The sequence below is a fragment of the Callorhinus ursinus genome, unplaced genomic scaffold (assembly GCF_003265705.2).
Source record: "Callorhinus ursinus isolate GAN/ISIS: 27379988/994484 unplaced genomic scaffold, GSC_fseal_2.0 scaffold4, whole genome shotgun sequence".
NCBI lineage: Eukaryota > Metazoa > Chordata > Mammalia > Carnivora > Otariidae > Callorhinus > Callorhinus ursinus.
This window is the reverse complement of record NW_027397066.1, coordinates 81329356-81345476: the sequence shown is the minus strand read 5'-3', so window position 1 is coordinate 81345476 and position 16121 is coordinate 81329356. Positions and strand designations below refer to the sequence as shown.

The following is a 16121-nucleotide window of genomic DNA, read 5'->3' as shown; positions in this document are numbered from 1 at the left end:
AAGATCTCTACAACTTATAAAAATTTGATTAAAAAAATGCTTTGTAGGGGCACCTGGGTGGCTCAGATGGTTAAACGTCTGCCTTCAGCTCCAGTCATGATTCCAAGGTCCTGGGATCGAGCCCCGCATCAGGCTCCCTGCTCAGCAGGGAGCCTGCTTCTCCCTCTCCATCTCCTGCTCCCCCTGCTTGTGCTCTCTCGCTCTGTCAAATAAATAAATAAAATCTTTAATAAAAAATGCTTTGTAAACAAATTAAAACATTTATCTTTTCTCCTTACCTGAACCCTCTAGATTCAAAAAACTCTGAGTATTCTTTCTTTCATGGCAATTATAATTTTTTGCATAAGTTCAATAAATATCTGTTCTCCTGGGGTGCCTAGTCAGAAGAGCATGCAGTTCTTGATCTTGGGGTCATGAGTTCAAGCCTCATGTTGGGTGTAGAGATTACTTAAATAAAAACTTAAAAAAAAAAAAAGAATCTGTTCTCCTTATAACATTGGTTATTTTACTAAGACTTTGACTGGAATGTTATATTTGAAAGAGACATGCATAGACTCAGATAAAACCAGACAGTTTCAAGGAACTAAGGTAAACTTTATGGAGCAAATGGAGCCCTTTGGAAATTTGGGCCTGATATCTTGCTTACAAAGTTCCCAGCAGCCTTACCAGGTAAATAAAAAAAATGAAACTTTCTGACAGGTACGGGAACCTCAGGATATTTGGGGGACTTCAGGAAGAGAGGAATTCACTCAAATCTACAGATACTACAAGTGAGTTTGATGGCAAATATTTGGTTTGGCTTCTGGCCTTGAGAGGTTATTAAAAATTCAATCTGAAATTTCTTTTTTTTTTTCAATCTGAAATTTCTTATAAAAAGTTTCAGCAAAGCAAATTTCAAAAACCTATATGGTCAATCACTATTCTTGCTATACTTATGTAAACAATCAGGCCAAGTTCATTAAAATTGGATTTGTTTGGGGGCGCCTGGGTGGCTCATTCAGTTAAGCATCTGACTCTTGGTTTCAGCTCAGGTCATGATCTCAGGGTGGGTCGTAAGACCAAGCCCCACATCAGGTTCCACACTCAGCACAGAGTCTGCTTGAGAGTCTTTCCCCCTCCCCCTCCCCCCTCCCCCTCTGTTCCTCCCCCTGCTTGTGCACTCTCTCTCTCTCTAAAATAAATAAAAATCTTTTTTGAAAAACTGGATTTTTTTTACAAACAATAAATTAGTCTTAATTTGGCTATCTTTGGTGGAAATGAGGGTGATTTTGGAGAAAAAGATTATTTCAGTAACACACTTTATGGATGTTAAATTCTAGTTCTGATTAAGTGTCTTTGAGTGTTTGTTGTTTGCCTATAAAACTAGGCCAGACCCTGAATTCTTATGATTTCCTTAAATATCTGGCTATAACTCCAAACTAAAGTTTCCAATATTCTCCCATTCTCTTGACTTGAAATCATTGAGAAATAAAACTGCCCTTTTCCCTACAGCCCTGAAAACTGAAGCTAGACAACTTGAGGTAACCTTCAGAGAAACTACCACAATGGCCCTTGTTTACACAATATTCATGCCTGATGCTCTATGGGTCACTCAAAGGATCAACCAACGACATCTGAACTACAAACCACAAAAATCCATCAGGTTACCACTGCCCGCTCCCACTCCATCTGAGGATGCTTAAGTCTGACATCCGGAAATATTCTCACTGGATTCAAACACTAGATTTATACTTTGCTACAAACATTAACGTGTGCTTTTCTTTTGTTTCCATAGAAATGCCTCTTATTAATTAGCTGATTGTACAATATAGGCCTAACTTTGAGAGCCCACCTGCAGGAGCACCTCCTAAAATGAGACGATTTCAACTTAGATATATATAGATATATGGGTTGATTAAAGTCATGACAAGATTTAATTAAAAATAAAAACAAAAGACTTCTCTGGTAGGAAAAAAAAACTTTATTTTTATCAGTGTAATACAGATATTTGTCTCGCATGTGTGTTCCCACTTTTTATCCAATATTCCCCCTCCAAAAAAAAAAAAAAAAATGGCTGGCATATATACTCCCTTCCATGTTTTCTGAGTATTTCTGGGCTTAAATTCATGTGGTCTGAATTCCTACTCCTGCTGAATTTTTTTTTGAAGCATCCCATGGGTCAGCTGTCCTCCTAAAGCGACTGTCATCTGTGCCACTTCACCATATGCTGTACGTTCCTTCTTCCTGTATTTTCCAAAGCACCACGAACAGAAGGCCCTGGTGGACAGTCGACTTTGCTGAGGACTTAGGAAAGACAGAGGATAGTGCAGTGAGACATGAACAGACAACAATGTTAAATTTAACATTAGATGCTGCTGCCCCCACGTTCTCTGGCCACCCCCAGGCATGGAATTTCTCATGAGGTGTTTTTCTTCTCTCACTCCTATCTCATCCAAGCCTATTCTTGCCCTTCTCTATACTCTTCAAATCCTGGTATTCTGTTGCACCCACATGCAAAAGATTTTAAAAATCCACCTATCTTATTACTTACACTAACATAATTATTTGTCTATACCTCTTCCATCTAATCTCTGGCCAGAAGCCTTGCCCTGCATGACCACCCATGACCATGAAGGCATTTTTCTTACAGCAGAGTAAACCTTTCGCTTTTCCCCGGCCAATTATCACAAGCCATATATAGGCAGATTCTAAAGTAACACTCTTTCTTCCTGTTACATAAGTATACACTTACCTAACTGGATGTGTATGAATGCATCTAAGGAAGCTGCATCTGAAGCAAAAAGTTGTAATTACTTACCAAGGAGTGATAAAGACTCTCACCAAATCAGAGTCAGGCTCCTCTGAGCCCTCTTCCCAATTAGGCCCTGACTTTGGGCACTGGTCTTGGCCTGCTTAGTCCAGTTTTAGGAAGAATACCACTGAATTATTTTAGCAAAAAAACAAAACAAAACAAAAACAAAAATAAAAACTACCTTCCTTAGAACTTCTCCATTTCTCTTCTCTAATGCTTTCTGTACACCACAAAGTAAAAATCTTTGTAAGTACCAGTCCCAGAATTTGGGATTTCACTTTGTTGGTTCTACCAGATGCAACATTTCTTCTTCCAACATAGTTCCTTATATTATATCACTTTAGAGCTCGGAGGGATATTAAAAAGACTCTACTCAGAAGAGTTCAAGTCTTTCACTTTAAAGATGATGAAATCTAGACCAGAAATAACCATTCTTGCTTAATACTATACAATAAAAATGGCTGGGTGAGGACTTAATCCAAAATCTGACTCCTAGTTCTGTACTTTCCCCCTACACAAGAAAATAAGTCACTGATTTTGTGCAGAAAGGGAACTGTTATCACATATCAATATAGGAATGAAAATTTCTTGAGCAGTTTTCCATAAGTCAGCTCAATAAGATCTATGAGACTGTCTGTCTAGCTCATCTCTTCACTAGGATTTGCTTTTTTCCTTAAGTTCATAAGATCCTAAGAGTCATCTTTGTTGATGAGATCGCATGCAGTCACAAAATTCCCTGGGAATTTGAAATATAGACCAAGAGAGTGTTTTGATTCAGCCTCTTCCTAAGACTCTGGCCTAGTAATATGTGACCTGGGGAAATAGTCAAAATTTAAATCACATGAACAGAGATCAAACAAAAGTCAGTCCACAATAAAAGGAATGAAGATGCACAGAAAGCAGCAGAGAAGAGAAATGGAGTTCTGGTAAAGGTGTAGTGCTAGTTTCAGCTCCTTCCTGAGCCAATTTGCCTCTTTGCTTTTGAATTCCATGATATACCCCTATATATTCATAAATAAATCTCTGGCTAACAGCTCCAGTGAGATACGGCAACCAATCCCAAGTAATTCTATAGGCTTTGCAATACAAAGTAAAGTACACTCCAAGGAGCCCTTTATCTGTTTAAGATGATAGCCACCTAATTAGCAGTAATAGGTAATCCTATTACTAATCCATCAATATCTTCTCACCCAGTCTTCTTGTAATGCTAAAGACAAACATTAGCAACAGAGCAATTTGATCTGCAATCCTGAAACAGAGAAAATCCAGTTAACACACAGGAGTTGAACCAGTGGCACTGATAAAGCACTCTTACTGAACCTACTAGCTAATAATCATGTAGTAATTGATACACATATGGAACAAACACACATAGAACATGAACAAAAGCAGAAGGTGCCAATATTTATTTATCCATGTCTATTCATGGGAGAGGTTGTTTTGACTTTACACCATGTTTCTTTAAGTAAACATAGCTCCAGAGCAAAGAAAAAAAGAGCATTCATTCAGGTTTACTGTAATACTGGTTGATTCCCCAATGTTATTCCTCCCCACAGATGATTAAACTAAACCTAACAGTAGCTTTTAACCTTTTCCCTGACAACTGTTACTGGCCTATGGGCATGTGACTTGAGTTGGCCCAATCAGCTTACCATCTCCCATGAGTTTAATTGAGTTACATCTGGGTTGGTTGGTTTGTTGGTTTATCTGGACCACCTCAACGAGTGAGATGACATTCCTTTTTCTGGAATTCAGTGAGATGACACTTCTTTTTCTGGAATTTCAAAGCTAGTTATCAAATTCAAAACACCCCTCTCCTCCTCTCTCCCAATTTCAAATGAACGAGGAAGTATGTAGTTACCAATCAGTGATTCTAATCACAAGGGGAAGCAGCCCCTGATGAATTCAACAGTGACAGCAGAGAAGGGAAAAAGATAAAACCTAAGTTCTTACTGACATCATTGATCCAGTAAATCAACCAACTCCAGAGCCAGCCCTAGTTCTGGAAATCTAATTAAACCCATAAGGACCTTGTTTAAGCTAATTTGGGGTCAGAGATTTCTATCATTTCCTGCCAAAAATGTCTTGAATAATTTAGTTCCCTCCCCTTTAGTCTAAATAAAATATCCCTTTCTTTTGGTCTCCCAATAGCCAAGTGAATTGTCTGAACTCTGAATTCTAATTTAAGTTTCATAAATGGACCTACAGATCAGCAAAGATGTGGCCTTTGCAGGGATCAGTCACAGATTTCTGACAGGCCCCATATATTTCCCATTATAAATTAATTAATTGGCATTATAGTGTGCAGACACCTATGAGTTTAATTTACGCTTTTCTCAGTACTACCTCATCTTGGATAAAAAAAAGTTCCTGTTTTTTGGAACTTTAAAATTAGCAATAAAATCATGGGCCAGATGTTTATAATATGTTATATGAATATATTAGTCTGAATTTTGAAATATGCTTTAAAAAAATGAATCATAAAAAGGCAAATTACATGAATTTATTTTAAGTGTAAGAGTAATCATCTCCAGCAATACACAAATACACAATACACAAAACTGCACCAATTTTCTCAGTAATAGATACTAACACCTAATTATTCCATTCCACTACCTCCCCTCCTCCCACAAATCAAGAAACAATATGCAATAGTTACTATACTTTTAAAAAACACATTAACCTCAGAAGGTAACTCTTCTAAAGTCTTAACCCAAACTATTTGGGAGACTAGAAGTATCTATCTTTTTATTAATAGCCTTAATATTGTAACATTATAATAACTACAAAAGTACAGAGCAACAGTGGTCTGGGGCTGGGCGAGCACCTGCACATTCCTCCTAATCTCCTCCTGGGAAGAGAATCAAAGGGAAATACCAAACAGGCACATCTTAGCCAGATACAAGGCAACCTATTCATGACAAAACTGCTTTCACTACCAGCAAATTCTCAGTGACCTAGTTATTATTACTTAAGTTTATCTGAATTTAGTACCTCCTCATTGGCATAAACTGGAATGTCTTTATAAATCATCACACCTCAGGCCTGTTCGCTCCGCAAAATCCTTCCAGGAAAACAAAGGTCATTTAACAACATGGGTCACTGAATTTCTAGGCCGCTTAACAGATGCTGAAAACCACAGGTGATAATAATTGAATCAATTAACAAGATAGTTTACCAAACATGTAACTTAATTTGAGTTACCAGATTTACTGGAGAAACTGTCTTTCCTATATTGTGCTCTAGCTTTCCCAAATAATACTGTCCTTTAAATTAAAGTTCTAGCTCAACTTCCAGGAATCTGCTCTTATTCTGCCCACCACATTACCAATCCACCAGCATGATTCCTCCCCTTCAAGGCAAGCTTAAAGTTATTAGACTCACAGATATATATTTCTGTAGATTTCATATTTTCAGTCCTGTTTCTCCAATTAGACTAAAGGCAAGTTCTCTTTTCCCTAACACATAACTTAAATACACAGTACCACACAGCACACTATACTTCAAAAAGATTCACCTAATTCTGTGAAACCACTGAATGATTTCAAAGTCCCATTAGTTAATTATTAAATATTTTACATTTGCAAGAAACTACAGACGCAAGATGAGTAAGCCTTTGTACCGAAAGAGGAAGATCAAGAAAAGAACACAATATTTCATATTAAAAGGTGGAGTAAGATGGATAATATAAGAAACATACCAATTTCTCTGGATGCTCAGAAGAGGGAAAATCAAGTTAAGGATGGAAGAATCAGGAGAGGTTTCACTTGGAAGAGGACTTGTAAGATGAGCCTTTAATGAAAAGTAGAAATTCTACCTGGAGAAGTGAAGGTATAAGAAACAAAATTAACAAAAGACAGTATAGGAGATGTTCAAGCATCAGCAAACTTTCCAGATTGTTGAAACAAAGTGCCACCAGTGAAGGAGTGAAATAATAGCAGCAAAATTTATAGAGAGATATAAAGTCTTTGCGTTCCAGGATAACAAAGTCATACCTAATTTGATAGATTTGTTATGGAACCAGTGAAAAAAAAGTTTTTAAAGGAAATTATATAACTTCCCTTTGGAAATCTATTCTGCCAGTGGGGTCTGGATGAACTAAAATGAGAAGAAACCAGAAGGTTAATGAGGAAGTTATGAGGGGCACACCATTTAAGAAACAGTGAAGAATGCCATTGCACACTATCTAGAATGGCTATAATGAAAGGAAAAAGAAAAATAGCAAGTGTTGGTGAAAAGTGGAGAAATTTGAGTCCTCATTCACTGCTGGCAGAAGTGTAAAATGGCGCAGCCACTGTGTCAAATAGTCTGGCAGTTCCTCAAAAATTAAACAGAGTTACCATAACTTAACAATTCCACTCCTAGGCATATACACAAGAAAATTAAAAATGTATGTTTCATACAAAAACCTGTATGGGAACGCTTATAGTAGCATTATTCATAATGCCAAAAAGTGGAAGCAACCTAAATATCCATCACTTGAAAAATTATAAACTGTGCTTTACTCATACAATAGAATATTATTTGGCAATAAAAAGGGATGAAGCCCTTTTTAGGGCTGAATGAAGAAGCAGAGGACAGACGACACGCTGTCATCACGTCCTATATGAACCTTGAAAACGTTACGATAAGTGAAAGAAGCCAAGCACCAAAGGCCATATATGTATGGATATTTGTATGTATGTATAATTCCATTTATTTTTCTTAAGATTTTATTTATTCATTTGACAGAGAGAGGAAGAGGGAGAGACAGCACACGAGCAGGGGAAGCAACAGGCAGAGGGGGAGGGAGAAGCAGACTCCCCGCTGAGCAGGGAGCCTGATGCGGGGTTCAAACCCAGGACCCTGGGATCATGACCTGAGCCGAAGGCAAGACGCCTAACGACTGAGCCACCCAGGGATAGGCAAATCCATAGAGACAGAAAGTAGATTAGTGGTTGCCAGAGAATAGGCAGAGGGGGAAATTAGAAAGTATGGGGTTTCTTTTTGGGGTGACAGAAATATTCTGGAATTAGTATTATGACTGCTGCGTAATACTGTAAATATATTCAACAACCATTAAGTTGTACACTTACAAATGGTTAAAATGGTGAATTTTATGTTAATTGAATTTTATCTCAATAAGAAAAAGAAAAGTGAAGAAATAATGAAGAAATGAAGGAAGACCATTAACTACAGTAATGGTTATGTGAATAGAAACAAAACGGGTGAAAAGTTAAGGAATTACAATCCATGTTTTTGCAACTACTCTATTTTATCAGAGCTAAAATGCCATCAATTTTAAGAGGCACCATAATTTTATATACCACTAAGAAAGAAAAATACTACCAATTAAACAATGATTCACCATTGATGGTAAGAAGCAACTGATATCAGAAATTTTATCTTGTAAAAAAAAGTGTTTAGAATCAAGGAAATGTACAATTAGATGCAGGAAATAAAGAAAACATGTAGTTTAGAAATAGAAAAAGACCGAGTTTATGCAGAAACACAATGAATTCAGTTTGGACCATAAGCTATTTGGATATTCATGTTGAGATTAACGAATTATTTTAAAATTATTCATATATAGAAATGTAATGGGAGAGAAATTATACTTTTAGATGTATGCAACACTGGGAGTTTCAAAAACTATAAGCCTAAAATCAATGGTCAGAAAAGATAAAGCCAATCTCTCAGGAAGAACAGGACCTTTTTTCTTAAACATTAGAAGCAGCCCTCACATCCAAAAGCCCAGGGATTTACCATTCTGAAATCTCTTTTCCAGCTTCCTCTCAAAACACTTTTTAGCAGGTTCTTTTGATATTTACAAAAAATAAAAGACAGTCTCTATCTTCAAAGAAACTCATCAAAGTGCAACACAAAAACAAAGGCAGAAAGAACACTACTAAGTGCATTAATGACTACTGTATATCCAAGGTAAATATTAAATTTGATCAGCATTTATTAAGCATGGAGAACTATTCAGTCTCTGAACCATACCCTGAAGGATATGAAATATAAGTAAAATAAAATCTTTACAATTAAGGAAGCTGGAGGTGAGAGAGAGGTGTCAAAAAGGGACACAAATAACAGAACACAAGACAAAATAACTTTTGCTTCATATAGCTGTCTATGTGTGAACAGCTTTACAAGAGATGTAAACATGAGTACTGTGGGGATTTGAGGACAGGAAAGACTGTACCCAAAAAGAACTGGAAAAGGCAAGATAGGTACCTGGAGATGGACTTTAAGAATATATTAGATTTTAAGGGCACCTGGCTGGCTCAGTTGGTAGAACATGCAACTCTTGATCTCAGAGTTGTAAGTTCAAGCCCCGTGTTGGATGTAAAGCTTACTTAAAAATTTTTTTTAAATCCTTAAAAAAAATATATTAGAGTTTTTAGTAGGCAGAGATGCAGCAGTAGGGTTTTTTTTTTTTTAAGATTTATTTATTTAGGGGCGCCTGGGTGGCTCAATCTTTAAGCGACTGCCTTCGGCTCAGGTCATGCTCCCAGGGTCCTGGGATCGAGCCCCACATCGGGCTCCCTGCTCTGCGGGAAGCCTGCTTCCCCCTCTCCCACTCCCCCTGCTTGTGTTCCCTCTCTCGCTGTGTCTCTCTCTGTCAGATAAATAAATACAATCTTTTAAAAAATATTTATTTATTTATTTATTTGAGGGTGGGGGAAGAGTGGAGGGGCAAAGGGAGAGGGAGAGAGAGTCCCAAGCAGACTCTATGTTCAACAGTTGTAAGACTACTAACTGGACTTGAAAAAAAGTATAGAAGACACCAGAGAAACCCTGGCTGCAAAAATAAAAGACCTAAAAACTAATCAGACTGAAATAAAAAATGCTATAACTGAAACACAAAACTAAATAGATGTAAGCACAATAAGGAATAAAGAAGCAGGGGACAGAATAGGTGATATTAAAGATAAAATTATGGAAAATAATGAAGTTGAGGGCACCTGGGTGGCTCAGTTGGTTAAGCGACTGCCTTCGGCTCAGGTCATGATCCCAGGGTCCTGGGATCGAGTACCACATCGGGCTCCCCCTGCTCGGTGGGGAGCCTTCTTTTCCCTCTGTCTCTGCCTGCCGCTCCCCTGCTTGTGCTCTCTCTCTCTGTCAAATAAATGAATACAATCTTTAAAAAAAAGAAAAGAAAAGAATGAAGTTGAAAAGAAAAGGGAAAGGAAACTATTAGATCATGAAGGTAGACCTAGGGAACTCAGCGATTCCATAAAGAGAAATAATATCTGTATCATAGGAGTCCCAGAAGAAGAGTGGAAAAAAGGTCAGAAGGTTTATTTGAACAAATTATAGCTGAGAATTTCCCTAATCTAGGGAAGGAAATAGGCATTTAAGTCCAAGAGGCACAGAGAACTCCCTCAAAATCAACAAAAACCAGGTCAACACCATAACATATCATAGTGAAACTTGCAAAATACAAAGATAAAGAGAGGGGCGCCTGGGTGGCTCAGTTGGTTAAGCGACTGCCTTCGGCTCAGATCATGATCCTGGAGTCCCGGGATCGAGTCCCGCAACGGGCTCCCTGCTCAGCAGGGAGTCTGCTTCTCCCTCTGACCTTCCCCCCTCTCATGTACTCTCTCTCTCTCATTCTCTCTCTCAAATAAATAAATAAAATCTTAAAAAAAAAAAAAAAAAGAGAATTCTGAAAGCAGCTAGAGACCAAAGATCCTTAACCTATAAGAGTAGACCCATAAGGTTAGCAGCAGACCTGTCCACAGAGACCTGGCAGGCCAGAAAGGACTGGCATGATATATTCAAGGTTCTAAATGGGAAAAATACAGGGCCAAGAATACTTCATCCAGTAAGGCTGTCATTCAGAACAGAAGGAAAGATAGTTTCCAAGACAAACAAAAGCTAAAGGAACTCATGAACGCTAAATCAGCTCTGCAAGAAATATTAAAGGGGAAACCTGGAGCAAGAAAGAGAAACCAAAGTCACAAAAACTAGAAAGGCAAAGAGGCAATCTACAGGAACAGTGACTTTATAGGTAATACAATGACACTAAATTCATATCTTTCAATAATTACTCTGAAGGTAAATGGACTAATGCCCCAACCAAAAGACACAGGTAACAGAAAAAAAAAAAAAAAAAAAAAAAAAAAAAAAAACAGGACCCATTGATACGCTGCTTACAAGAGACTCATTTTAGACCCAAAGACACCTCCAGATTGAAAGTGAGGAGGTGAGGGGTGCCTGGGTGGCTCAGTCATTAAGCATCTGCCTTAGGCTCAGGTCATGATCCCAGGGTCCTGGGATCGAGCCCTGCATCGGGCTCCCCACTCTGCAGGCAGCCTCTCTCCCTCTCCCACTCTCCCTCCTTGTGCTCCCTCTCTCGCTGTATCTCTGTCAAATGAATAAATAAAATCATTTAAAAAAAAAAGAAAGTGAGGGGGTGCAGAACCATTTATCATGCTAATGGACATCAAAAGAAAGCTGGAGGAAGGGGGCCTGGGTGGCTCAGTTGGTTAAGCATCTGCCATCGGCTCAGGTCATGATCCTGGGGTCCTGGGATCCAGCCCCACATTGGGCTCCCTGCTCAGCAGGGAGTCTGCTTCTCCCTCTGCCCCTCCCCCTGCTCATGCTCTCACTCTTGCTCTCTCTCAAATAAATAAATAAAATCTTAAAAAAAAAAAAACTAAGAAAGCTGGAGTAGCCATACTTAAATCAGACAAACTAGATTTTTAATGAAAGACCATAATAGAGATAAAAAAGGACACTCATAATAAAGGAGTCTATACAACTAGAAGATCTAACAATTATATATATGTATGTCCCTAACTTGGGAACAGCCAAATCTATAAACCAATCAAAAACAAAATTAAAGAAACTCACTGATAATAATACAATAATACTAGGGGACTTTTAACACCCCACTCAGAGCAATGGACAGATCATCTAAGCACAAGACCAACAAGGAAACAAGGGCTTTATATTTTTTAAAAGATTTTATTTATTTATTTTAGAGAAAGAGAGAGAGCGCAAGTGAGAGAGAGATAGTGAGAGAGAACACTAGCAGGGGTAGGGTGGAGAGGGAGAAGGAGACTCCCTGCTGAGCAAGGAGCCCAACATGAGGCTTGAGCCCATCATGACCTGTGCTGAAGGCGGACACTTAGTGACTGAGCCACCCAGGAGCCCTGGAAATAAGGGCTTTGAATGACACACTGGACCAGATGGACTTCACAGATATATTCAGAGCATTTTATCCAAAGCAGCAGAATACACATTCTTCTCAAGTGCACATGGAACATTCTCCAGAATAGATCACATCCTGGGTCACAAATCAGGTCTCAACCACTTCAAAAAGACTGAGATCATACCATGCACATTTTCTGACTACAACACTATGAAACTTGAAATCAACCACAAGAAAAAATTTGGAAAGATCACAAATACATGGATGTAAAAGAATATCCCACTAAAAGATGAATGGGTCAATCAGGAAATTAAATTAAAAAATACATGAAAACAAATGAAAATGAAAACACAACTGTTCAAAATCTCTGGGATGCAGCAAAGGCAGTCCTAAGAGGGAAGTATATAAGCAATAGAGGCCTTCCTCAAGAAACAAGAAAAGTCTCAAATACACAACCTAACCTTACACCTAAAGGAGCTGGAAAGAGAAGAGCAAATAAAGCCTAAAGCCAGCAGGAGAAGAGAAATAATAAAGATTAGAGCAGCAATCAATGATATAGAAATAAAATTTAAAAAAAATAGTCAAACAGATCAACGAAACTAAGAGCTGGTTCTTTGAAAGAATTAATAAGATTGATAAACCCCTAGGCAGACTTAATCAAAAAGAAAAGAGAAAGGAGCCAAATAAATAAAATCATGAATGAAAGAGGAGAGACCACAACCAACACTGAAGAAATATAAACAATTATAAGAACATATTATGAGCAATTATATGCCAACAAATTAGGCAATCTGGAAGAAATGAAAACATTCCAAGAAACATATAAACTAACAAAACTGAAACAGGAAGAAATAGAAAAGCTGAACAGACCCATAACCAGCAAAGAAACTGAAGCAGTAATGAAAAATCTCCCAACAAACAGAGTCCAGAGCTGGATGGCTTCCCAGGAGAATTCTACCAGACATTTAAAGAAGGGTTAATACCTATTCCTCTGAAACTGTTTCAAAAAACAGAAATGGAAGGAAAGCTTCCAAACTCATTCTATGAGGCCAGCATTATCTTGATCCCAAAACCAGACAAAGACCCCACTAAAAAGAATTACAGACCAAAATCCCTGACGAACATAGATACAAAAATTCTCACCAAGATACTAGCTAACAGGATCCAACAGTACATTAAAAGATTTATTCACCATGACCAAATGGGATTTATTCCTGGGCTGCAGGGATGGTTCAAAATCTACAAATCAATAAAGCACATTAATAAAAGAAAGGTTAAGAGTCATATGATCTTCTCAGACGCAGAAAAAGCATTTGACAAAATACAGCATACTTTCTTGAAAAAAAACCCACAAAAAAGTAGGGATGGAAGGAACATGCCTCAATATCATAAAGACCATATACAAAAGACCCACAGCTACTATCATCTTCAATGGGGAAAAAGTGAGACCTTTTCCCCAAAGGTCAGGAACATGACAAGGATGTCCATTCTCACCACTGTTGTTCAACATAGTACTGGAAGTCTTAGCCTCAGCAATCAGACAACAAAACGAAATAAAAGGCATCTGGGGCGCCTAGGTGGCTCAGTCGTTAAGCATCTGCCTTCGGCTCAGGTCATGATCCCAGGGTCCTGGATTGAGCCCCACATCAGGCTCCCTGCTCAGCCAGGAGCTTGCTTCTCCCTCTCCCACTCCCCCTGCTTGTGTTCCCTCTCTACCTGTCTCTCTCTGTGTCAAATAAATAAATAAAATCTTTAAAAAATAAATAAATAAATGACATCCAAATCAGCAAGGAAAATGTCAAACTTTCACTCTTCACAAACGACTGATACTCTATGTAGAAAACCCAAAAGACCCCACAAAAAAATTGCTAGTACTGATACAGGAATTCAGCAAAGTCACAGGATATAAAATTAACACACAGAAGTCTGCTGCATTTCTATACACTAACAATGAAGCAGAAGAGAAATCAATGCATCAATCCCATTTACAATTGCACCTAAAACCTTAAGATACCTAGGAATAAACCTAACCAAAGAAGTAAAAGATCTGTACTCTGAAAACTATAGAACACTTACGAAAAAAATTGAAGAAGACACAAAGAAATGGAAAAACATTCCATGCTCATGGATTAGAAAAACAAATATTGTTAAAATGTCTATACTACCCAAAGCAATCTACATATTCAATGCAATCCCTATCGAAATAACACCAGCATTTTTCACAGACCTGGAACAAATAATTCTAAAATTTGTATGGAACCAGAAAAGACCCCGAATAGCCAAAAGAATGTTGAAAAAGAAAACCAAAGCTGGTGGCATCACAATTCCGGACTTTAAGCTGTATTACAAAGCTGTAATAATCAATACAATATGGTACTGGCACAAAAACAGACACATAGATCAATGGAACAGAACAGAAAAGCCAGAAATGGACCCTCAACTCTATGGTCAACTAATCCTCGACAAAACAGGTAAGAATAACCAATGGAAAAAGAACAGTCTCTCCAACAAATGGTGTTGGGAAAATTGGACAGCTACACGCGGAAGAATGAAACTGGACCACTTTCTTACACCATACACAAAAATAAATTCAAAATGGATGAAAGACCTAAATGTGAAACAGGAATCCATCAAAATCCTAGAGAAAAACACAGGCAGCAACCATTTAGACTTCAGCCACAGCAACTTCCTACTAGACATGTCTCCAGAGGCAAGGGAAACAAAAGCAAAAATGAACTATTGGTACTTCATCAAGATAAAAAGCTTCTGCGTGGCAAAGGAAATAATCAACAAAACTAAAAGGCAACCTATGGGATGGGAGAAGATATTAGCAAATGACATATCAGATAAAGGGCTAGTATCCAAAATCTATAAAGAACTGTCAAACTCAACACCCAAAAAGCAAATAATCCAGTCAAGAAATGGGCAGAAGACATGAACAGACATTTCTCCAAAGAAGACATCCAAATGGCCAACAGACACGAAAAAATGTTCAACATCACTGGGCATCAGGGAAATACAAATCAAAACCACAATGAGATTCCACCTCACACCAGTCAGAAAGGCTAAAATTAACAACTTACAGAAACAACAGATGTTGGCAAGGAAGCAGAGAAAGTTACTTACACTGTTGGTGGGAATACAAACTGGTGCAGCCACTCTGGAAAACAGTATGGAGGCTCCTCAAAAAGGTAAAAATAGAACTACCTACAACCCAGCAATTGCACTATAGGTATTTATCCAAAGGACACAAAAATAGTGATTTGAAAGGGCACATGTGCCCCATTGTTTATAGCAGCAATGTCCACAATAGCCAAAATATGGAAAGGACCCAGATATCCATCAACTGATGAATGGCTAAAGAAGATATGATATACGTGTGTGTGTGTGTGTGTACATATTATATATGTGTATGTATATACATACACGCATTGTACATATATGTGTGTATACACACATACATATATACAATGGAATATTACTCAGCCATCAAAAAGAATGAAACTGCCATCTGCAATGACATGGATGGAACTACAGTGTATTTTGCTAAGCGAAATAAGTCAGTCAGAGAAAGACAAATACCATATGATTTCACTCATATATGGAATTTAAGAAACAAAGCAGATGACCATAGGGGAAGGGAAGGAAAAATAAAATAAGATAAAGACAGAGAGGAGGCCAACCATAAGAGACTCTTAAATATAGGGAACAAATTGAGGGTTGCTGGAGGGGTGGGGGGGGTAACTGGGTGACGGGCATTAAAGAGGGCACTTGATGTAATGAGCACTGGGTGTTAAATGCAACTAGTGAATCAGTAAATTCTACCCCTGAAACTAATAATGCACTATATGTGAACTAACATGAATTTAAATAAAATCTTGAATTAGAAAAAAGAGAAAAAATAATGAAATACAAATTTAAAACACAATTATATAGCATTCACACCCATAGATTATCAAAAGTTTTAAAGTTGACAATTCCAAGCATAGACAAGAATATGGAGCAATGGGAACTCTGATACACTGCTGCTTATACGTGCAGCCACTTTGTAAAACTCTTTGATCTTGTCTATCAAAGCTGAAGACCCAGCAACTCCACTCCTAGTCAAAATACTTAACAACCAATATTCCATTTCCCACAACCTGCAAGTATGACTCCAAGGGAGCTCTAGCCCACAGCACTATAGGT

The 16121-nt window shown here is 37.9% G+C and overlaps 1 long non-coding RNA gene across 2 annotated transcripts in view; it reads right to left on the bottom strand.

The window, feature by feature from the left end:
* Positions 1 to 6497: 6497 nt before the first annotated feature.
* The window catches only part of LOC112825491 (uncharacterized), a 44423-nt gene continuing 34799 nt past the window's right edge, over positions 6498 to 16121 (bottom strand). For both annotated transcript variants that reach the window (XR_012377988.1, XR_003208708.2), the window contains one exon: positions 6498 to 6608. This is a non-coding gene — a long non-coding RNA (uncharacterized lncRNA). The remainder of the gene's footprint in view (positions 6609 to 16121) is intronic.